Source organism: Narcine bancroftii, chromosome 3 (assembly GCF_036971445.1).
Source record: "Narcine bancroftii isolate sNarBan1 chromosome 3, sNarBan1.hap1, whole genome shotgun sequence".
Classification (NCBI taxonomy): Eukaryota; Metazoa; Chordata; class Chondrichthyes; order Torpediniformes; family Narcinidae; genus Narcine; species Narcine bancroftii.
This window is the reverse complement of record NC_091471.1, coordinates 252,563,450-252,589,330: the sequence shown is the minus strand read 5'-3', so window position 1 is coordinate 252,589,330 and position 25,881 is coordinate 252,563,450. Positions and strand designations below refer to the sequence as shown.

At 39.9% G+C, this 25,881-nt stretch overlaps 1 protein-coding gene across 1 annotated transcript in view; it reads left to right on the top strand.

Annotated features, from left to right (window-relative positions):
* LOC138758546 (hepatic lectin-like) overlaps positions 1-25,881 on the top strand; it is a 129,973-nt gene that overhangs the window by 3,757 nt on the left and 100,335 nt on the right. The window lies entirely within an intron of this gene.

The window sequence follows — 25,881 nt, the reverse complement described above, 5'->3', positions numbered from 1 at the left end:
CCTATCCACCTGTGATGCCTCTGTCGGGGAATTATGTTCAGTATTTATATTCCCAGATCCCTCTGTTTTATTGCACTCAAGTCAAGTCACGTCACCTTTATTTATCATTCATATCATGCTCGCACGGTCAAGACGAAATAATGTTTCTCCACGACTACAAAGCATATTTACATAAACATGTTAGAATTGAAATTAAACACATTGAAATATTAAAATATTAAAATGTATACAGTAAAGGTCTATGATACACTATCCACATATATTCTGGGAATTCAGAAGCCTAATGGCTTGGAGGAAAAACTGTTGCCCAATCTGGACAAAGGTCTGAATGCCTCAATACCCTACCAGATGGCAGAAGGGAGAAGAGTTTATGTGAGGGGGGTGTGGATCCATTCACAATGTTTATTGCCTTTTTCCTTCATTGAGATCTGTCCTTCATGGTAGGATGAGAGCCTCCAGTGATCTTTCCATTGACTTCACTATCCTCTGCAGGGTCTTGCGGTCCGTGGAGGTACAGCTTCCAACCAGGCAGTGATGCAATTGCACAGGATGCTTTTGATACATCCTCTGTAGAATGTAGTGATGATGGAGGGTGGGAGATGGACTCTCTTCAGTCTTTGCAGGAAGTGGAGGCGCTGCTGGCCTTTCTTGGCTATAGAGCTGGTGTTCAGGGCCAGGTGAGATTCTCTCAGTGGAAATCCTCAGTAAGATGAGATGAGACTCACCAGTGCCCTACCATTTACTGTTCATATCCTTGATTTGTCCTTCCAAATCCAACACCTCACACTTGTCTGCATTAAATTCCATCTGACATTTTTCGTCCATTTTTCCATCCGCAGGCTTTGAAAACTTTTTAAACGCTGTCCATAATGTTTTCAGTATTCATGTCATTTGCAAACTGGTTGATCCAATTTACCACATTATCAAACAGATCATTGATAGAGATGACAGATAACAATGGTCCTAGCCCTGATCCCTGAGGCAGGCACTAATCACAGGCCTCCAGTCTGAGAAGCAATCATGCACCACTTTTCTCCGGCTTCTCCTCTCCAGCCAATGTCAAATCCAGTTCACTACTTCATCATGAATAGCAGCATCTGAACCTTCCTGACTAACCTCCCATGTGGACAATATCCATAGCCTTTTCTTCATCAACTTTCCTGGCGACCTCCTCAAAAAATTCTATAATGCTGGTTAGAAATGACCTACCATCCCCAAAGCCATGTTGATTAATCAGTCCATGGCTGTCCAAATAATTGTATATCCAATCTCTTCAAACACCTTCCAATAATTTACCTACTACTGATGTCAGCCTCACAGGTCTATAATTTCCAGGGTTACTTTTGATGCCTTTTTTTTTTATATAAACACCCTCAACCCTCTGGCATCACACCCCTGGCCAAGTACATTTTAAATAAATCTGCCAGATACTCTTCAATTTCTACACTAGCTTCCCTCAAGTGAGGTCATTGTCAGGCCCTGGAGATTTATCAATGCTCATTTGCTTTAAGACAGCAAGCACTTCCTCCTCTTTAATCTGTATAGGCATGACCACACTCCTCGTTTTCCTTACTTCTTCAAACATCATTGCGCCAATCCACAAATTCTAGATCCTTTCTCGTTTCCTCAGAATTGGCCTTTCCCCAATTTAGAAACTAAACCCAAGGCCTAGACCTATCCTTCTCCATATTTAACTTGAAATTAATGGCATTATGATCACCGGACCCAAAATGTTCCCAACACATATTTCTGTCCCTGTTTTGTCTCATTCCCTAAAAGATGTAGTATTACACTCTCTCTAGTTGGTACCTCGATAGGTTGATTTCCTGAACACATTTACCAAAGTCCAAACCATCCAGCTCGTTAACATCTTGAGAGTCCCGTCAATATGTGGAAACTAAAATCTCCTACTATTGATACAGTTGGCGTAGAGCTTAGCGCAATGCCTTTACTGCGTCAGTGATCAGGCCCAGGTTCAAATCCCGCACATTCTGTAAGGAGCTTGTATCCTCTCCCGGTGTCTGAGTAGGTTTTCCCCAGGGGCATCAGTTTACTCCCACCCTTCCAAACATACTGGGAGTGTAGATTAATTGAGTGTAAATTGGACGCCAAGGATTTGTGGGCCAGAATGGCTTGTTACCAGGCTATATGTCTAAATTTAATTGAGAATGTAATCCCACCCTTGTGTTTCCTGCAGCTCTCTGCTATCTCTCTTCAGATACCCTCCTCCAATTCTATAATACAACCCATGAGTGTGGAGTGTGGTCATACCTTACCTGTTCCTCAGCTCCACCAATGAAGCATCAGTAGATGAGCCCACTGCTCTGTCCTGCCTGAGCACAGCTGTGATATTTTCCCTGACAAGCAATGCCAATGCTCCTCCTTCCATCCACTCCCCTTACCTCCCACCACCCCCCCCCCATCCCCCACCCCCAGTTCTATCGCATCTAAACCAACTGAAACCTGGAACATTGAGCTTCCAGCCTTACACCCCCTTCATCCAAGTTTCAATAATGGCCACAACGTCATAATTCCACAAGCCAATCCATGCTCTAAGCTCGCCTGCCTTTCCCATAATCCTCCTTGCATTGAAATAGATGCACCTGAGAACATTTCCACCACCTGCAACACATTAATTTCTAATGGTGCATGTAAATTTCACATAATCTTTTCCCTCTTCCACTCCTCTATCTGCTCTGGCACTTTGGTTCCCATCCTCTGCAAATCTAGTTTAAGCTTATCTGAGTAGCACTAGTACATCTTCCTACAAGGATATAAATCCCTCTTCACTTCAGGTGCAATCAGGAACAGATCCCACCTTCCCTGGAAGAGAGGCCAATGACTCAGAGACCTGAAGCCCTCTCTCCTCCACCATTTAGCCATGTATTAAGCTGTATTAACCTCATTAGAACTTGGGATGGACAGCAATGGAGGCATTCCTTGATTCTGCGAGAGAAGTGAAGAGAGCAACGGTCAATGTGATGTGGGTTCTTGAGATCCTGGAGGAGTGTGTTTACATGTCCAAACTTTGGGTTGTTTGTCCAGTGTTTGTAGGTGAAAAGGATGGCAGCCATTGCATGAATTAACATCAGTGATGGTGGAAGCTGCAGGCATTTCCAAGGGAGGTCAATGCTAACAGTGCAATTACAGAAGGTGTACTGTGATGTACACTGTAATGTGGAAGCCTCAGGCAGTACTGGCACACTGGGGATGGTATACATTACAAATGGTCCTTTCTTCAATATCCAGTAACACATTCCTTCTGTCTCATGTTCTTTCCCTCAGATTCTGGAACAGTGGTGAACCCAATGGGGCCAGAAAGGAGAACTGTGCTGAAGTGTATATGGATGGATCATGAAATGATGCCTCATGCAGTTCCAAACTTTGCTCCATCTGTGAAAAGGGAAAATAACAATTTTTTCCTTCACACTGAGTCGGGGGCAATGAAGGTGCTGAATCTGTAGGGGAATGTGCAGCTACACCAGGTGGGCAGTGCTGAGATGGGGAGGTGGGGAGTTTGCATGGGCAAAGCTCCCCCTCCATGCTGTCTCCACTGCATCTGCCTAATCCCACTATACCCCTAAACCCCACTGCACTCTAAACCCCAATGCATCCCCTAAACCCCACCACATATCTAAATCCCACTGCATCTTCTGAACTCCACTACACTCCTAAACCCCACTGCATTGCCAATGCCCCACTGCACTCCTTAAACACAATTGCACCCGCAAACTTTCATGACACACCCAACCCTTACTGCACCCCTAAACTCCATTGTACTTCTAAAACCTACTGAATTCACCAAACCCACCACACCCCAAGACACAACTACACCCCTAATCTCGACTGCGTCCCCAATCTCCACTGCACCCCATAATCCCACTGAACACCTAAACCCCACTGCACCCCTAAACCTCATTACACCCCGTAAACCTCACTGCACCTCTGAACTCCATGTGCCCCTAAATCCCACTGCATTTCCAATACCCCACCACACTTCCTAAACTTACTAAACTGCACCCCTAAAGCCCACTGCACCCCTAAAGCCCACTGCACCCCTAAAGCCCACTGCACCCCTAAAGCCCACTGCACCCCTAAAGCCCACTGCACCCCTAAAGCCCACTGCACCCCTAAAGCCCACTGCACCCCTAAAGCCCACTGCACCCCTAAAGCCCACTGCACCCCTAAAGCCCACTGCACCCCTAAAGCCCACTGCACCCCTAAAGCCCACTGCACCCCTAAAGCCCACTGCACCCCTAAAGCCCACTGCACCCCTAAAGCCCACTGCACCCCTAAAGCCCACTGCACCCCTAAAGCCCACTGCACCCCTAAAGCCCACTGCACCCCTAAAGCCCACTGCACCCCTAAAGCCCACTGCACCCCTAAAGCCCACTGCACCCCTAAAGCCCACTGCACCCCTAAAGCCCACTGCACCCCTAAAGCCCACTGCACCCCTAAAGCCCACTGCACCCCTAAAGCCCACTGCACCCCTAAAGCCCACTGCACCCCTAAAGCCCACTGCACCCCTAAAGCCCACTGCACCCCTAAAGCCCACTGCACCCCTAAAGCCCACTGCACCCCTAAACCCCACTGCACCCCTAAACCCCACTGCACCCCTAAACCCCACTGCACCCCTAAACCCCACTGCATTCCCAAAACCTCACTATACCCCTCATCCGCTCTGCACCACCTCATTCCCAGAGAACCTTCTCTGAATTCGACACCTCCACTGTGTTCTCTTCTCAAAACGTCCCGGTGCAAAAGGCCACAAAGGAAAATGTTTTCATTTTCAGGAAAGTGGCAAACTGTCCGCACAGTGTGTGTTCTCCATTCTTGAATTCAACCCAAAGCTGCCAACAATTTCATCTTGACTCCCTCTAGTGGTCAGGAGTATCATTAGCACTTTATCACAACATCCCCTTTCCTTGAGATGCTTAATTGAACAACATGACATTCTAATACAGTATTTAGTTAAAGTTCAACACCAACATAAATACAACATGACCAGCAGAAATTATTTTGTGAATTTCTTTTTCTTTTAGTGATTCAGACTGTCAGGTTCTTTGATAACATGTGGATCTTCTTAACACAGGTGCATGTGTTGGCTCTGTTGCTTAACTACTGTCTAGCACTGTGGTGTTTCATCTGTTGCTGTGCAGACTGGATCTTCTGCATTTGTCTCTGGCATTTTCAGCAGGCTCTTTTGATTCCTCCTCAGAATTTGATCATCCTCTGTTCTGACAGTGTAGGATCTTGGCTCTACTTCCTCCAAAACAGTGGCCCTTTTGTCCCAAGTGGGGGAATCTCCGCATCTCACTGGGTCATGTTGTGTTAGTGGCCCTAAGCTTCTTGCTGACATCAGTTTTCTTTTTGTCTCCATTACAGTTGCTTTTGTTTCTGTTCGACATTGTTGACAGCTCTCTTTTTGTTTGGGTCTGCAGAGTAGGGAAGTGTGGTGAGTACTCTATGTCCCATCAGAAGCTCAGAGGGTGACATGCCATGTTCAAGTGATGAAGCTCTGAAACTCAACAGAGCTTAATATGGATCTAAGCCACCAACTAGTGCTTTCTTGAGCAACTGTTTAACGATATGAATTCCTTTCTCTGCTTACTCTTTGACTCTGGATGCAGAGGACTTGAAGTCACATGTCAAAAATCATACTCTTATGCAAAGTTCTGGAATTCTCTACAGCTGTATCATGGTCCATTGTCACTGTAGACAATTTGAGGAATTTCATATATAACCATATAACAATTACAGCACAGAAACAGGCCAATTTGGCCCTCCTAGACCATGCCAAAAAATTTCTCCCACCTAGCCCCAATGACCTGCACCCACCCCATAAACTTCCATACCCCTCTCATCCATATATCTATCCTTTCCTTTAATATTAAAATCGAGCCCGCATCTAACACTTTGGCTGAAAGTTCATTCTGCACTCCCACCACCCTCTGAGTGAAGAAATTCCCTCTTATGTTCTGCCAATACTTTTCCCCCTTCAAACTTAATTCATTTCCTCTTGTTTGAATCTCCCCCACTCTCAATGGAAAAAAGCCTGTCCACATTTACTCTATCTGTCCTCATAATTTTAAATACCTCTAGCAAATCACCCCTCAATCTTCTATACTCAAGGGAATAAAGTCCTGGCCTGCTTAAACTTTCCCTTTAACTCAAACCCTGAAATGCGGGCAACTTTCTTGTAAATCTTCTCTGCATTCTCTTCATTTTGTTGATGTGCTTCCTATAATTTTGCAAACAAAACTGAAACAATATTCCAAATTTGGCCTCGCTAATTCTTTATACAACTTTACCAACTCCTGTACTTCTGATATACAAAGGCTGTTACAAGCCCTGAGGACCCCAAAACCCAGTAGCAATAGATATTCACAAAAGTAACAAAAGGTTACTTAAACAAAAATTGCTTTTAATTATCTTTTTTGAAAATTTTATTTAAAAGTTTTACAAAATAGGTACATACAAACTAATCTATCAAAACCAAACCCTACTACCCTTCCCCTCCTCCCACCTCCCACCTAACCCACCCCCAGCAACCTACCCCCCTCCAGAGCTTAAAAAAATTACAATTATATTGGGTTTGCTGTTTGGTGTGCCAACTCTTTACAACACTAATAAAAATATGTACTTAACATCCAAATCCATACAGTCCATACATGAACTCATATTTTGACAAATAAAGAATTATTATTTCACAAAATATAAGTTATCTTTTCCAAATAAAGACACGATTGTATTTCATTATGCCATCTTGGTATGCTCAGTTCAACATCATTTTTCACGTAATAGCTATGCATTTTCTAGCAACTGCCAACCCTATACATATGAATGCAGTTTGAAATTTATCCAGTCGCAAACCAGTCATTAGTGTATTCATATAACCAATAAACATACCAATGGGTCAAGTTGTAGATCGATCTTAAATAAATCTCGCAAAAACAATATTTTTTTCCCCCAAAAAGGTCTAACTTTTGTACATTTCCATACTGAATGTAAAATAGTTCCCGTATGTTCTCCACAACAAAAACACAAATCTGATGAACTAAAACCATATTTTTTTCAACTTTTCAGGAGTTAAATACAATTGATGTAGGAAATTATAATTAACCAAACTATATCGTACATTAATTAGCTTCGTAACACTATCAACACACATGTTTGACCATTCCTCCAAAGAAAACGTAATAGATAAATCCTTCTCCCATTTATCTTTGATTTTATGTACATCAACCTTTGTCATCTTGTCCTGTAATAACATATACATTTCTGAAATAAATCCCTTCTTTCCTTTATCAGCAATTAATTTCTCAAATTTCTTTTGACCAGGTAATACTAGTTCTCATCCAAAATTTTCTAACAATAAATCTTGAATTTGATAATAGGCAAAAAGAGTATTCAATGAAATAGCAAACTCCTCCCTAAAATCTATTGAAAGAAAGAAAAATACCTGCTTCAAAACAATCCTCCACTAAAATCACACCCTTCATTTCCCAATCTTTCAAGTAAGGGTTATTTAAAGAAAAAGGGATTATCTGATTCTGATATAATGGTGCCTTGGCTGAAATTTTACTGTTAGTTCCTATAATTTGATTCCACTTTGCCATACATCCATCAAATATTTCAATACTTGCAGTTTATACTGTTGTAGAAGAAAAGGATTCCATTTATATATAAAGTAATGTATTTTTTTCTCAGACATTTAATCCAACTACATAGACCTTTGCCCACACTGGAGATTGATCAATATCAAACAACCTATTAACAAACTTTAATTGCGCCTCTGAAAATGTGGTAATTGAAGTCCACCTAAATCATACCTCCATGTCTACTTCTGCATAGAGACTCTTGACAACTTACCTTTCCATAAAAACAAGCAAACTGCTTTATTAAATTCCTTTAAAAATTTCTTCCACACAACACTTGGAATAGACTGAAATAAATACTGAATATGGGGATATATGTTCATTTTAATACAACTTACTCATCCAATCAAAGTAGATCTTTCATTCTATTTAAATCAAATTTAATCTTATTTAATAAAGGTATATCATTTAAACAACATATGTTTTGGTGTTCTTTATCCACTATTACTCCTAAATGCTTAATTTTATTGGACCATCTAAACTTCGTAAGCTGTTTACAATCTGAAAAATCTTCATCTGATATCTCACTTTTATTCCAATTGACTTTATAACCTGAAATCACACCATATAGTTTCAACAAATTTTGTAGTGGTTCTAAAGAACTTTTAAGATAAGGTATCAACACATTATCTGGAAACAGATTAATTTTATAGTCTTGTTCACCAATTGGCTTGAGCCAAAGGTTCTATAACTAATGCAAATAAGGCTGATGACAGTGGACAGCCCTGTCTAGTTGATCTGAGCAAATTAAATACAGGTGAAACCTATCCATTCATCACCATCCAAGCAGAAGGACTAATATATAATGCATTAACCCAACCAGTGAAGAGTGGTCCAAATTTAAATCTTTCTAACGCCTTAAATAAAAAAAATTCAGTATCTAGCACTAATATCATTGGATGGTTGAGTTGCTGTCTTGAAGCATTAATTATTATAATCAATTTAGTGATAGTATCAGCTGAGTATCTATTCTTAATAAATCCTGCTTGATCTACAGGTATCAATTTTGGTTAAAAAAATTAGCCAATCTGTTTGCTAGTACCTTTGTTATAATCTTATAATCCACATTCAATAAAGATATTAGTCTATATGAAGCCACTGTTAACAGGTCTCTATCCTTCTTTGGAATAACTGTTATAAACGCCCTCAAAAATGACTCTGGAAATGAATCTGTTTCTATCACTTGTTTAAGTACCTCTGTATATACAGGAAATAAAATTAATATCATAAAATTCTTTATAAAATTCCATTGTAAATCCATCTTCTCCAGGAGATTCACCACTAGGCATAGATTGCAATGTCTCCTTAAGCTCCAAATCAGTAAATGAACCATCCAATTCCCTAATATCAGTATCACTTAACAAAGGTAAATTTAAATTTTCCAAAAAAGATTCAATCTGATCCATATTCTGAATCCCTTCGTACGTATACAATTCTTGATAAAATGTCCAAAACTCATCATTAATTTCCTGCGGTTTATATGTTATTTCTGAATTTCTCCTAACTGTATTAATCGTTCTAGATACTTGTTCCATCTTCAACTGTCAGGCTAAAACCTTATGAACCCTCTCACCCAACTCAAAATAATGCTGTTTCGATTGTTGAATCATTTTATCATAATTATAAGTTTGCAAAATATTATAGTGTATTTTCAATTTAGACAATTGTACCTTAATATCCTAAGTTGAACTCTTCTGAAATTTCTTCTTTAACACTGCTATCTCTTTTTCTAAATTTTGACTTTCTACCAAGTACTTTTTCTTCACTCTTGCTGTATAACTGATCATTTGACCTCTCAAGTACACCTTTAAAGCATCCCATAAGATAAAATTACTCAGCACTGAACCTTCATTTGCTTTTTTGTTAAATCAATCTGATCTCTAACATATTTAATAAATTCAGGTTTATTTAACAACATCTCATTAAATCTTCAATGGTAAGTAGTTTCTCCCCCTCAGCACCACTACATGAAATTAACAATAGTGAATGATCAGACAAAATCCTGCTCTATATTCAGTATGATTAATTCTACCTTGCAAATGTACCGATACCAAAAAAAGGTCAATTCTTGACCTTGGCAGAATAAAATGAAAAAGCTTTTTCAGTCAGATTCATCCTGCTCCATATTTCCACTAAATTTAAGTGTCTCATTCACTCGGTTATTCTTTTAGCCATTTTTGTTTTCTTCACAGTTTTTGAAGATTTATCCAATAATGCATCCAAACCACAATTAAAATCCCCTCCTACCAAAATATTGTCATTTGATTGGTTGAAATTCAAAAATGTATCCGTAACAAATCTTCATTTGGTGCATACACATTCATCAAAATCGAGGCTTCCAAAAATATTTCACAATTAATCTTCAACTCTGCCTGCATTGGCAGAAAAAGACTCCAAAATAAAAGGTACTTTTTTATGTACCAAAATTGCTACTCCTCAAGCTTTTGATTTAAAAGTAGATGCTATCATATGTCCAACCCAGTCCCGTTTCAGCTTTAGATGTTCTTTCTCAGTCAAATTAATTTCTTGTAAGAATACAATGTCCACCTTCATCTTCTTAATATAGTCCAAGACTCATTTCTGTTTTATCGGATGATTAATCCCTTTAACATTAAATGTCGCAAGATTCAAATTACTCATTGTTCCCATTAGAGTGGCTAACCCTTACACAAAATAAAAGCTCCTAAGAAAGAAAATACCCCTCTAAAACTACAAATACATTAAAAAGTAAAAAAAATATATAAAGTAAACAAAGTAAAAATATTTTTAAAAACCCTTTCCAATAAAAAATAACAAAAGAAAACCACCTTTGTTGTTTACCCCCCCCCCCCTTTAAAACAGGTGTGGTCAATATCACTAGTGGCAGATGACTTTGGAAGTTTCAGAGTCACCCACCCCCCTCCCCCCAGCCAATAATCCAAAACAAAACTTTCCAAAATTCAGACATTCACCCCTGAACTCCATCCCACCAATAGCTTGATCTTCTCCTTCAATTTCAATCAATCGCTGCACTTCTGGAACCATCTTCCCATGTCCATTCCCATTCTTCCTTGAAGATACCTGCGATTTCCACTGTTTCTGCAACTCAGAACTTGTTGGATTATTTGGCAAAAAATTAGCACAGTTAAAGCATCACCATCTTCCTCAAAAAACTGAGCTTGAAAATTTCCATAAAACACTTTCAGTACAGCTGAGTATCTGAAAGCAAATCTAGACCTCTTCTTCCATAACACTGCCTTCTCAGGATTAAATTCCTTACATCTCCTTGACTCAAGTCGACATTAAAAAAACAACTCTATTGCCTTGAACCAAAGGTCCCTGATTATGATGAGCTTTTTGTACTGCAAGACGTAAAATCATCTCACGATGCTGATACCTCAAACATCGAATAAGAACCCCCCTAGCGGGGTTGGTCTGGGAAAGGTTTACGCCTTATCGCCCTATGTGCTCAATCTAACTCCAACTCATCTGGCAACACATCTGTCCCCAACGTTTCTGGAATCCATTTCCTAAAAAATTTCACCGGATCTGTCCCTTCTATATCTTCCAGTAATCCGACTATCTTGACATTATTGTGCCGACTCTGATTTTCCAATGAATCGATTTTCTTCAAACACTCTCATCTTTGTACATCCCAACTGATAATAGAGTGTTCAACATTGTCCATCCTTTCAGTATATCTTTCCACCTTGTCGTTACAGTCACAAAATACCCGTTTGATGTCTTTAAATTCATCTTGCACCATGACCACAGCTCTCAAACATTTATTAACATCCATTTTAACTGCAGACACTTCTTCATATATATTGGCCATTTTACCTCTTTACTAACTGAGTCTTATTGTCCAAAAAAGCCCTGAGTTACTTGTACATTCTTCACATAAAATATCTGATAAAGATACTGTAGCTTCAGATTCAGTAGCTGAAGTTTTAAACGTTTGCAATGGAATAGATTTAAATCTTTGAGGCATACCTTCAATAATTCTGGCTGCTTGTAAAATTGCTGCTTCTTCTTCATTTTCCATCATTATAAGCATCTTCTTTAGCTTGCTCCACAGTGACCATCTCGGACCAAGCCACTTGGCTGTGGGTCTGAAACCTTATCCCCCCCCACCAAACCAAGCCAACATCATCAGCCTGGCAGAAGCCAGTCATCCCCACAGCCTGGGCCCGATCGGGTTTAGTGCGTGTGCACGATTCCTCACGCCTGCCCAGTTCGGTCAGGGCTCAGAGTTTTAAGTCCTCCCACCCTGCACCAGCAGCTGTGATGTCGCCGGCCATGAACATATACTCACGCTCGTGATCTGTGCACTCACCCTTGCGCTCCCTGTCCTCCTTGGGTGCGTGTCTCCTGCCACGCTCGCGCCTCCCCCCACTCCGAGACTGGACTCACCCTGAACGCAACGAGGGCGCCAATGTAATTGTTATCTTAGTCTGGAGAGTCCTCTTGTGACTTTGAGGCTTCAGTAATCAACTCCCATGGATCCTTCTGGAAGGTAGGCCACAATTCCTCCACACTTTCTGATCTTTTAAAGTCCAATTTCTTAATTAATTGGCCTCTTGTTTTCTTATTGTTACTGTAGACAACACTGAAACCTCTTTAGAAAAAGTTTTAAATATATTGAATATCTTTACTTTTCAGGCATTAATTATTCAGCTGGGGAGAGGTGGTTTCACACGTCTTCTTCCTCCACCATCTTGCCACATCCCCACTTTTAATTATCTTTAAACATGAAAATAGAATCAAACTGACTTAACAAACCTAACTTAAGCCCCTTCTAATTCTAAGTGCACATATAGGTAATGTGTGTGTAAATTCAGAAAGGTTCTTTGATTCACAGTCCAATATCATTTCTCATTCCTCCAAGTTCACTAGTTGTAGGCAATTCTTATACTGTGCACAGAATTTAATATTTATAAAATTCACCAGGCTTTGGTGCTTGAAAGGTAAATGGTTACCACTCAGTAAGGTTCTTGTCAGTTTAGAGAGAGATCTTTTGTTCCAGGATTCCTTTTTAATCAGCCACTCCAGTGTCTTGTTGATGAAACTTGCCCCCTTCAGGGTTCTCCAGATGATAACCTCTTTCTTTCAGGTCACCACAGAGTTCATTTTTGTTTCTCTTATCCAAGTGAAACATTAGACAGCCAGTCCTCTCCTCTTGCATGAACCACAAGGGCTTTGACCAATCCATCTTCCAAATGGGGCTTTCCACAAGCTTGCCAACTTGTCCTGTTCCAGTCCCAGTTGCCTCGGCTTGCTGTAACACTGTAGAAGTGATCTCTGTGTGTTTCTCTTTCTCTCTGAGAGAAAGCCTGTTTGACTCTCTCTGCTTGCAAAACCACATGACATTCTTAGAACAACAAGTTCTCTTCCAGACAATCTGCGGCTCTAACAAGAAGTTTCATCTGTTGCCTTTGCCTTTTGTAAACAACAATCCATTAGTGAAGTCTCTTGAGCACTCTTCAAAGCCCTTGCAAAAGCTGTGGAGCCAATGTGTCTTGCATGGGGAAGAGCTCATCTAACAATTTATCTCCAAAAACATATCTATATACTCTGTCACACTTTCCCCCTTTAAATGAATTTTAACTCTTGAGTTAAAATTCAGTTCTAACTAAACTGTCTTTAAAATCACTAAAGAGATAACAATACACAATATATAACATGTTATAATAAAGTAACCCAATGTTGAGGGTATTTCTATACACTATCAATTTTAACAACTTGACAAACAATCTGCTATCATATTATTTGTGATATGATTAATTTGCAGATTATATTCTTGTAATATTAAAATATTAAACTCCAGTTTAACAATCATCTGTTTTTATTCTTCATTTTATTCAAAAATACCAGAGGATTGTGGTCAGTGAATATCACAATTGGTTCATGAGAGGTACCAAGATATACATCAAAACTCTACAAAGCAAATATTATAGACAACATTACTTTTTCAATAGTTGAATAGTTCCTTTGATGAACATTGAATTTTTTTGAAAAGTAGGTAACTGGATGGTCAATTTCATTATATTTTTGGAATAAAACTGCACCTGCTACTCCCTCACTCGCATCCACTGCTACAGAAAATGGTCTGTCAAAATCTGGAGATTTTAATACAGGGCAATGGCATAGCCTCTCCTTTAAATTTTCTAAAGCTGCCTGACAATCTTTAGTCCACACAAATCTCTCCCCTTTCTTCAAAAGGATGGTTAAAGGAAGAGCAACCTTAGCTATATTTCTGCAAAACATCCTATAATATCCTGTCATTCCTAAAAACTTTCTCACTGCTTTCTTGCCATTGGGAATAGGAAATTGCATTCACCTTAGCTTGAATAGGTGCAACTTTGTCATGACCAACTAACTACATGACCCAAGTATGTTACAGTGGCATTTGCAAATTGACTTTTTGCAAACTTAACAGTTAAGTTTGCTTTGGATCATCTTTCAAATGATTTGTCCAATTCCCTTAGATGTTCTTCCCATGTGTCTACTTTTGTGACCAAGTCATCAATATAAGCATCTGTATGTGTTAATCCATCGAGTCCACGCTGCTGAAGATCCAGCTGCGCTGGATGGGTCACGTCTCCAGAATGGAGGACCATCGCCTTCCCAAGATCGTGTTATATGGCGAGCTCTCCACTGGCCACCGTGACAGAGGTGCACCAAAGAAAAGGTACAAGGACTGCCTAAAGAAATCTCTTGGTGCCTGCCACATTGACCACCGCCAGTGGGCTGATAACACCTCAAACCATGCATCTTGGCGCCTCACAGTTTGGCGGGCAGCAACCTCCTTTGAAGAAGACCGCAGAGCCCAACTCACTGACAAAAGGCAACGGAGGAAAAACCCAACACCCAACCCCAACCAACCAATTTTCCCTTGCAACCGCTGCAATCGTGTCTGCCTGTCCCGCATCGGACTTGTCAGCCACAAACGAGCCTGCAGCTGACGTGGACTTTTTACCCCCTCCATAAATCTTCGTCCGCGAAGCCAAGCCAAAGAAGATGTGTTAATCCTTGGATTACCAAATGAATCATCCTTTGGAATGTTGCAGGGGCATTTTTTATGCCTAAAGGTAACATATTATAATCATATAAACCAGAAGGAGTTACAAAAACCAAAATATTCTTTCCTCTCTCAGTTAAAGGCACACACCAGTAACCCTTCAACAAATCCAACTTAGAAAGAAATTTTATTAATACAGTTATCTATTCTTGGAATAGGGTAAGCATCTGCTTTAGTTACTGAATTAACTTTCCTGTAATCTGTACAGAACCTAACAGTTCCATCTGGTTTTGGTACCAGAACACAAGGAGAGCTCCAATCTGATTTGAAGGTGCAATAATATCATTTCTCAACATATATTCCACCTCCTGATCCATGATTTCACTCTTCTGAATGTTTATTCTATACGGGTGTTGTTTTATGGGACTTGCTTCTCCCACATCTATGTCCTTTTTGGAACATCAGAAAACATATTTGTATATTTCAAAATTAATTATTTCAACTGCATCTGCTCATGTGACTTAAGATGGCCTAACTTTCCTCCAAATTTTCCAAAATTGCTGAGTTAGACAGGTGCACAGGAACCATGGTTTCTTTAAGATAACCATCACAAGATCCTGTTCCTATAATCTTATGATCCATAACTTACTCAACCCTGTCAACAACTAACACCTCTGATACAGATTGTTCTCCACTACCCTTATCCTCATAATAAGGTTTCAACATATTTGTGTGTGTGTGTGTGTGTGTGTGTGTGTGTGTAAGAGAGAGAGAGAGAGAGAGAGCGACAGGGAGACAGAGATGGAAGATGGAAGAATGAGTCCTGAAGTGTGCAGAGGGAAGATTTGATGAAGAATATGGTGAGATGAGATGGATAGAGTGTGCAAAGAGGGAGAGAGAAAAAAATGGTGGGAATGAGAGTGGACATAGGAGAGACGAGTGTGGAGGGAGGGAAGGAATGTGGATGGAAGGGGACAAATGGGGGTCAGGGAGAATGTGGGAAGGGAGGGGGAGTGTGATAGAAGGGTGAGGAGGACAATGGAGAGTGGAGAGAAAGATCATGTATGGGTAAACCATGCAGTGTCGAGGGAGGAGGTGTGGGTCTGTGGTGGAAGTGTGAAAAGAGAGAGCGAAAGTGTGAGAACACAGTGGGTCCCAGTGGAGAGTGCAGTGTTCAGGAACAACTCACCCAACACAAACTAGTGTTACAGAGTAATGAACATTTCATTCTGAAGAACCTGTCATGATCACACAGTCACAAAATCTAGGAGCAGAAGTTGGCCCATCGAGTCTGCTCTGCCATTCTAATCATGAGCTGATCCATCCTCCCACTCAGCCCCACTCCCCAGCTTTCTCCCCATAACCCTGACTAATCATATACCTGTCAATCCCTGCCTTAAATACACACAATGACCTCACTTCCACAGCCGCCTGTGGCAACAAGTTTCTAGACTCACGACCCTCTGACTAAAGAATCTTTTCCACATCTCTGTTTTAAATTGGCATCCTTTTATCCTGAGGTAAATCACAAAATTCTGCAGGCACCATAGTTGAAGTAGAAACATAAATCTCAGCAGCTCAAACAGTCCTTTACGTAGCAAAGGTAAAGAGACATAACTGACATTTCGGGCTTGAGCCTTTCATCAAAAGATGAGAAAATGCCGGCAAGTGTCCGAGCAAAAGGGTGGGGCATGGGGATGGAAAGCCAGGAGATGGTTGGTGGAGAAAGGAGGGAGGGGACAGCAGCAATGAGTGGGGGGGGGGAATAGTAGGGCTGTGTGAGTGAAAGAAATGGAAGGACAGGAAAGGGGGGAGGGGAATAAAAGGCGAGCAGGTTTAATGGACAGCAGTGAAGTCGATGTTCATGCCAGGTGGCTGGAGGGGGCCCAGATGAAAAATAAGGTGTTGTTCTTCTAGTCTGTGGATGGCCATGGACAGACATGTGAGTGAGGGAGTGTAACCCAGATTTAAATGGTTGACCACTGGGAGGTCGCTGTGGTTGCGAACGGAGAAGTGCTGAGCGAAGTAATCTCCTAGTCTGCGACTGGTCTCTTCAATGTAAAAAAGGCCTCAAAGGATGCACTGGATGCAGTAAATAAGTCCTCTGGGTGTGCAAATAAAATTTTGCTTCACATGAAAGGCCTGTTTGGGGCCCCAGACCATGGTGAGGGAGGAGGTGCGGGCCGGGATGCGATGGGTGGGGAGGGATGAGTGCACAAGGAAATCACAGAGGGAGTGGTCTCTGTGGAAGGCTGAGAGAGGAGAAGAGGGAAAAATGTGTCTGGTGGTGGGATCCTGTAGTAAGTGCCGGAAATTCTAGGGGATCAATCATGTATTGGATGCAGAGGCTGGTGGGGTGTGTACTGACAATAACCACAACAGCAGTGCGAGTATAAGACAGCTTTAATAAACTAATATGTACACTAAGAGGTCTTGTCACTCTGCAAGACAAACCTAGAAGGCTGGACTGTAGCTCTGGACTGCTTTATAGACAAGGTCACCAGGATGACCCCTGGTGACCTAGTTGTGTAATTACATATCACCACAGGGTGGAAGGTGAGGATGAGGGGATTCTATGATTGTTGCACCTGGGGGCAGGGGGAACCACAGCAGATGAACAGGAAATGGAGGAGATGCAGGTGAGGGCTGAGTTGATGGTGGTAGAGGCGAAGCCACATTTGTGGAAGAAGGCAGACATTTCAGAAGCTCTGGACTGGAAGACCTCATCTTGGGAACAGATGCAGCAGAGATGGAGAAATTGAGAGAAGGAATGAAATCCTCACAGGGGCCAGGGTGTAAGGAAGTATAGTCCAGGTAGTTGTGGGAGTTGGAGTATTTATAGACTATATCAGTGGAAAACTGGTCTCCCAAGATAGAGACAGAGAGATCCAGGAAGGGGAGAGTGTTATCAGAGATGGACCAGGTGTGTTTGAGGTTGGGGTGGAAGTTGGATGTGAAGTGAATGAAGTTGAAAAGCTCATCGCGGGTGCACAAGGCAGCCCTGATGTAGTTGTCTATATATCAGAGGAGTAGTTTGAGGGGTTTTGTCTGTAAAGTTTTGCAGCATGGATTGGTCCCCAAAGCCCACAAACAGGCAGCCAGAGCTGGGCCCCATGTGGGTACCCATGGCTACTCTTTTAATTTGGAAGAAGTGGGATGAGTTGAAGTTGTTTAGAGTGGGGACAAGTTCTTCTAGGCTGAGGAGGGGATTGGTAGAGGTGACTGGCCGGGTCTTTGGTCCAGGAAGAAGCGAAGTGCTTTCAGACCTTCTGTGTGGGCGATAGAGGTATAAAGGGACTGGACATCCATTGTAAAGATGAGGCTGAAATTGTGTCCTTGAAACCCCTACCATAGAAAATAACCTTTCTACACCAACTTTGTCCAGGCCTTTCAGCATTCAAAATGCCTCTCTGAGGTCCCCCTCATCTCTTCTGTATTCCAACAATGTCAAAGAGATTGAGGAGTAGAGTATTGCTGATGTTATCTCAATCAAGTGGAATGTGATCTGTTTAAGAAGTTAGCTGCGCATTTAATTCAACTGGTGACTTTTCACACATGACACACTGGTTCATAGCCAATCGATATTTCTAGTACCTGTATTTCAGTGAAAATAATATGAAGGTCTCAGTTCTCAGTGCGGTTACTTGAGAAAGAGGAAATGAAACTGGGCTCAAGGCAAAGCCTTAGATTATTAAATAGGAAGGTTCTGTGAGCTCTTGCTTTATGGTCTTTTCTCTGGGGAGAGCTGGTCTCAGTGCTGGTCAGATCTTGTGTGGTGGGCCAGACTCTCAGACCTCCACCCTTGAAACCCCTGTCAACACCACAAAAGTGCCGGGCACTCCTGCCCACCTTATGATAGGACTTGAAACTCTGGCCAACCAAGCGATAGGGCTGGAAGCTCCTGCAAACATCATGATAGGTCTTGGAGCTGCGGCTAACACTGCAGTAGGTGCTGGGAGCTGCTGCTATCAATGCAGTAGGGCTGGGAGCTGCTGCTATCAATGCAGTAGGGCTGGGAGCTGCTGCTATCAATGCAGTAGGGCTGGGAGCTGCTGCTATCAATGCAGTAGGGCTGGGAGCTGCTGCTAACACCGTGATAGGCCTAGAAGCCATAAATACACACACACCCCACACACAGTCCCACACACACACACACAGTCCCACACACACACACACACACACACACACACACACACACACCCCCACACACACATACACACGCACACAGACACGCACATATACACCCCCCCCCCCACACACACATAACTTTCAAATTACTTTCCCTGCTTCCTTCAGTCTTTGCTTTTTCCACTAACAGAGCAAAAATCAGAACCTGTGGGGAGAAACCATCAGAACTGTGTCATCTCCTTTTCCTCCTTTCTGTTGTCTGGAGTCACTCTCGTCATGGAGTCTTTCTGTGTAAATACAGGGTTTTCTGCAGGTTTTCTAGAGAATAGTTGTGCCATTGCCAATTGGTTAACTCTTCCTCTCCCTCGTTTCAACCTGAACATGCTGGGGGCGTGGCAAGATGGCGTAGAGGGCAGACATGCAGTCCTAATCCTAAACACCTATTTTTAAACTTTAATTTAAGTACATAAACATTTTATTTTTACTTCTAAGAACACTATTTGTTTATAATGGCAGCTAATATTAAAAAACCTAAGACCCAATTACAGAAAAAACTACTTTTTAAAAGTGCTGAAGAACTGAGGCCTATCTGTCCAGTTGGAACCACGGAGTCGTCGTCTGGAACCTCCAAGCCACAGAGAACTCCAGCTAGGTTAAGTATTACACCAGCGCCGGTCTTGTCTCCGCAAGATGGCACTGGCTTGTTGATGAGATCGGCCAATGCTGACCCGCGCATTCGCGATGTTGAGTACGTGGCCGACCTGACTGAGAAGAGAGCCCTTGAGCCCGCAGTGCCATCGGGGGAGCCAGGGACGCGAAGGATGGCATTGGAGACCACCCCTGAACAGCCCCTGGTCTTGCCGGGCGTGCGCGGTACCGCTAGGATCCGCAATCTGCTGGATCGTGTGTGGTCTGTGGGGGTGCCCAAGTGGCAGCGTCCCGATGTGGTCAGGGTGCAGCCATCGGGTGTGCAGACCCGCAGCCACACAGTTAAAGGCCCGACAATAATGGAGCAAGAAGAAGACTTGTCCGGTATGACCAGTTCTCAGGAACAATTGGAGGAGGACTTTGCTGAAGGTGGACTTCAAGATCTGGCACTGGAATCTGGACTGGACTCTATTATTTACTGTTCTGGAAGGGATTGCCTATCATATGGATAACATATCTCAACAAATAACCCAAGTGACAACTAAAATTTCTCATATGTCTGAAAATATGTCTACACTCAAAAGAGAAATTAATAAATGCCTTACATCAGTGGATGTAGTACAAGAATTTTTTTTTTAATTGAGACACCTTTTTCTGAATGTAAAGAACAAGTTGAGCGTAATAAAGACAAAATAGAGAAAATGAAAGATTCATTGTGGATTGGGGAATCCAGAAGAGAGATTTATTGAAAAAGATTGATTCCTTGGAAAATCAAAGTTGGAGAAATAATGTAAAAATTGTGGGCCTTCCAGAAGATATTGAAGTAGTTGATCTAATAAATTTTTTTAAGAACTGGATCCCCGAGATGCTAGGTAAAGAGGTTTTTTTGGGAAGTTTAGTATTGGAGAGGGCACATAGAGCACTAAGGAAGAAACCGTTACCGTTATCGTTAATTTTTTAGGACATTACTACCTTTAGATGGTTTTTTTTTCTCTTTTTTGAGGAATTAATTATATTCCTTTTTATATAAACTTTTTTATAATATTTGGGGAGGGAGAGTGATTTGTTTATTAGTAGGAGAGCAATATTTTGTATTAAGTGATTATTTTGTTAGTTTGTTAAGAGGTCTAGTTTGAAATTTGCAATTTTTAATGTTCAGGGATTAAATAATCCAATTAAGCGAAAGCGAGTTTTAGCTTAAGAAAATGAAAATTGATATTGCCTTTTTACAAGAAACACATTTGACCAAAAAAGACCATTTGAAATTGGGTTGGTCATGTGTTTTTTTTTTCTTCATTTAACTCTAAGGCAAAAGGTGTAGCGATTTTAGTTCATAATAATTTGTCTTTTGAGCTGCATACTGTGGAGGGGAATGCTGGGAGGGTTTTAAAAGTGGACTGCAAAATCTTTAATGAACTTTGGACTTTACTTAATATTTATACACCTAATGTGGATGATGAATGTTTTATTTCAGATGCTTTTTTGTTATTAAGTCAAGCTAATGAAAATATTTTGGTTGGGGGGGATTTCAACTCTATTTTGGATCCTTTGATGGATAAATCTCCAAAATGTATTAGGAAATCAAAGATGGCGATACAAATTGGGGCTCTAATGAAAGATTTAAATTTGGTAGATATTTGGAGAAGGGTTAATCCTACAGAGAAAGATTTTTCTTTTCATTCTTCTCGACATGATTCATTTTCTAGAATAGATTTTTTTAATATATCACCACATTTACAAGGAAAGGTATTGCAGGCAAAATATAAGAGTTATATCTGATCATTCTTTATTATTTTTTTCTTATGAAAGTTCAGAGGTAATACGTTCATCCTATAGATGGAGATTTAATACAATGTTGTTGAAAAAACCTGAGTTTGTTACTTTTGTTAAGGAACAGATTGTTTTTTTCTTAACTGAAAATGTTAATTCAGTTAAAAATCATTTTGTGTTATGGGATGCGTTAAAAGCTTACTTAAGAGGGCAAATAATTAATTATACTACTAAAGTTAAGAAAGGATATATGGCTGAAAGTCTTAAATTAGAGAAGAAAATTGATGAACTGGAGAAGGAATTTCAGAAGATCAGAAAATAGCTTTAACTAAATTGAAACTGCGATATAATATGTTACACACTTATCAATTTGAATGTTTAATTAATCGATCTAAGCAAACATATTATTTGGGTGAGAAGGCACATAAAGTACTTGCATGGCAGTTGAAGAAGGAACAGACTTCACGGGTTATTAATGCTTTTAAAAATAATTCAACAGTTACCTATAAACCTCAGGAAATTAATGACCAGTTTTATTCATTTTATAAAAAATTATGTACCTCTGAGGGGAGATGGGACAATGGATCTATTGATTCTTTTTTTTTAATCTACACTAACGTTATCAGCATTAGAAGAAGAGGATATTATAGATTTGGAAGTTCCATTTACAGATTTAGAAATTAAGAAGGCTATGTTGGAAATGCCTATGGCAAGTCACCAGGTGATGATGGGTTTTCAGTGGAATTTTATAAAGTTTTCTATGAAGATTTTTCTTCGGTGTTTGGGGAGGTATTACAACAAGTGACTGAACATTATGAGTTACCAGAATCTTGTTCCAGTGCTTTAATTACTGTAATTCCAAAGAAAGATAGAGATCCATTAACGGTGTCTTCGTATAGACCTATTTCTTTATTGAATGTGGATTATAAAATAATAGCTAAAATGTTAGCAAATCGATTTGCTAAATATTTGCCTAAATTGATACATGTATACCAAACAGGTTTTATTAAAAATAGACATGCTTCAGATAACATTCTTTGATTAATTAGCTTGGTCAATGCATATCAACCATTAAATGGTGGTTGCTCTTGATGCAGAAAAAGCTTTTGATAGAGTTGAATGGGATTTTTTATTTAAGGTTTTGGAGAAGTTTAAATTTGGCCATTTTTTTTATTGGTTGGGTTAAAGCTTTATATACAAACCCAACTGCTAGGGTGATGACAAATGGATGAGTTTCATCGTTGTTTAAATTGACATGTTCTACCTGACAAGGTTGTTGCATTGGCTATTGAACTGTTAGCTCAATTAATAAAGAAAACTGAACAGATACAAGGGATGAGAGTTATGGATGAAGAGTATAAGATTAATTTATTTGCAGACTATGTTTTGATATATTTAACAAACCCAGAACAACCTTTGGAATGTTTATTACAGTACGGATCATTATCTGGATATAAAGTTAATTGAGATAAAAGTGAAATTCTACCGGTTGGTGAAGGAGTATATAAAAATGTTATTAATTTGAAATGGTTGGATAAAATTAAATATTTAGGAATAATTGTGAATACTGAGTATCAATCTTTAAATAAATTAAATTATGTTCCATTATTGAAAAAGATTAAAACAGATTTAATTAAGTGGAAGGACCTTCCGTTAACTCTAATTGGTCAGGTTAAATGCATTAAAATGATTATCTTTCCACGTATTCAATATTTGTTTCAATCAATACCATGTTTTCTTACAAAAAACTTTTTTCAGGATTTAAATAAAGTCACTAGGGAATTTTTATGGAAAGGTAAATTACTGCAGGTAGCATTAAGTAAACTTACTTGGAAGTATGCATTAGGTGGGTTACAATGACCTCATTTTCAGAACTATTATGAAGTAGCCCAGTTCAAATTCATTAGTGGTCTGATGGATTTGGATCAGCCTCCAAGTTAAGATGGCAAGTATTTCTGAAACTGCAATGCATCAATTTATTTCAGTGGAATATAAATTTGTTACGGGAGTATAATATGCCAATATTAAAACATTTATTGATGTTATGGACAAAAACAATTATAGAAGCAAAAGGTAAATTGTCTATTTTAATGCCATTATATAATAATCAGCTTATTCCTTTTTCAATATTTATAGTCATTTAAAGAGTTGGGATTACAAGGGTATAAAAATATTACAGGATTACTTTGTAGAAAGACAGTTTCTTTCTTTTAATCAATTGAAAGATATTGATATTGTGGAAAATTCTTTATTTGTTTATTATCAAATTCGATCTTTGGTGAAAAATATGTATGGTAGAGAGATGATTTTATTTCTTCTATACCAAAAAAGGGCTATATTTCTGTTATGTATCAAGTATTACAAGATCATATGGATAAGTCAGAATGGGAGAAATCTAAACTTAAATGGGAAAATAACTTAATTTTTGTTTTTCCTGAAGAATATTGGATAGATATGTGTCATGATAATGTTACTAGATTGACAAATGCACGGTATGGAATGGTTAATTATAACTTTTTACATCAGTTATATTTAACTCCTGAGAAATTGAAAAAATATGGTTTCAGTAATTCAGATTTATGTTTAGATGTGTTACATGTTTTGGAACTTTTTTACATGGTGTTTGGTCCTGTGTGTATGTACAACCCATTGGGAAGAAATTAAGCTAATTTTGGAATAATCGTATAAGTTTAAGTTACCATTAGATCCATCCATTTTTTTATTGAGCTATGTGATTCCTTTAAAGGGATTGGGGTTGGATAAATTTCAAATTGCATTTGTATATTTAGCATTGTCTGTAGCTCGAAAATGTGTAGCAACTACTTGGAAAGATAATGTGGTGATTAATATAATGGATGGCGGAATGAATTGAAAGCTTGTATTGTAATGGAAAAAATTACATATGTTTTGCATGATAATTATATTTGGAATATATGCATTTAGATGTACTTTGATTTATTATATTTTTAGTTTCTGTTTATATATTTTTGGCTCTCCTTAAGAGAGCTGGCTGAAGAGGTGGGCGGGTGGGTGGGGATTTAACTTTGAAGTTTTTTTCTTTTACTTTATTATTAATTTTTTTCATATAAAATGTTGTTATTGTTTGTATTTTGTATTATTACTAACAATTTTCCAAATAAATAGTTTAAAAAATTTTAAAAACCCTGAACATGGTGTGCGTGTAACCAACAGGAGGTGTGAGATGATGGCACCGCAGCAAGGGGAACAGGATGTATGGGACCTCAGTAAATGGGACCAACAAGGGAGACAGTAAGGAATGCAGAATTTTTTAAAATTTAGACACGGTAACAAGCCCTTTCAGCCCATGAGTCCGTGCTGCCCAATTGGACCTAGTTAACCTACAACCCCTGGTATGGTGGGAGGAAACAAGAGCACCCTGGGGAAACCCACATGGGGAAAGGTAGAATGTACAAACTCCTTACAGACAGTGGCAGATTCGAGTCCCCATCCCGATCCTTGGCGCTGTAACAGCGTTGCGCTAACCGCTACATCAACCATGCCATCCATGACCTGGAATATCTGAGACAAATAAAGTAAGGAGAGAAGCATGTTATAACATCATTAGCCTAAACAGTTAATTCTTTTACCACAGATGCTGCCTGACCTGCTGAGCATTTGCAGCACTTTAGTTTTCATTTCTGATTTCCAGCATCTGTAGTCATTTCAGAAAAGGGCAGAGGAGGAAATGGGTCAAGGAAAGAGGAGTGGGTTGGGGGAAAGAGAGAGAAACTGTGTGTGGGAGCAAAGGAGGAGCAGGAGGACAGGGTCATGAAAGTATGGAGGAGGGAGACAGGGAACAGGGTCACAAAAATAGGGAGGAAGGAGAGAGAGTGGCAGAGATGCTGATAGAGGGGTTGTGAAAGGGAGAGAGGATATAGAGGGGTGGGGAAAGAAAGCGGGGAAGAGTAAATGGAAACATAGAGCAGAGAGAACACAGAGTTAAAAAAGACAGTGGGGAGAGAACGTGAGATAGAGGAGACATATGGTTGAGAAAGGGAGAGAGATTTGGAAATGAGAGAGAGAGAGAGAGAGAGAGAGAGAGATGGTATAGACTGGGAGCAGGTCAGTGGGACTAGGAGAATAATAGTTCAGCACAAAATAGAAGGGCCAAAGGGCCTGTTTTCTGTAATGTGGTGTTCTATGGTTCGAGACACAAAGAGTACAAAGTCAACAGCTGCATCAGTTCCATATCCTTGCTAAACAAGCCCTTCAACCCAACTTGCCCACGCTGACCAAAATGTCCCACCCACCTGTCACATTTGTGGCCCGAAATGTAAAGTTAATAAAACATTAAACACAAGTTTTATCAGGTAAACTTCTCAGTGTCTTTATTCTCCCGTTTCCTTTGTTCTCTTGCTTGTGTTCTTATCTCTCTCTCATACCACGTGACTTCCGGTACATCTCATACATATTCATTATCATGACATCCCTCCTTTAATCAGAAATAAACTTTACCTTCACTTATCAATATCCCTCGGAAACATACAAACATCATAACTAATGGTAATACTATAACTCAACTACATAAAATTTACTTCCTACAGCACTCATACATGCACTTTATGATATAAGATTAAAATACTGTCCCAAAGTTCTTATTAAAACTATGGCACAAAGTCTTCGTATCGTTTGGGCACTTTCTGGTTTCGTTTCAGC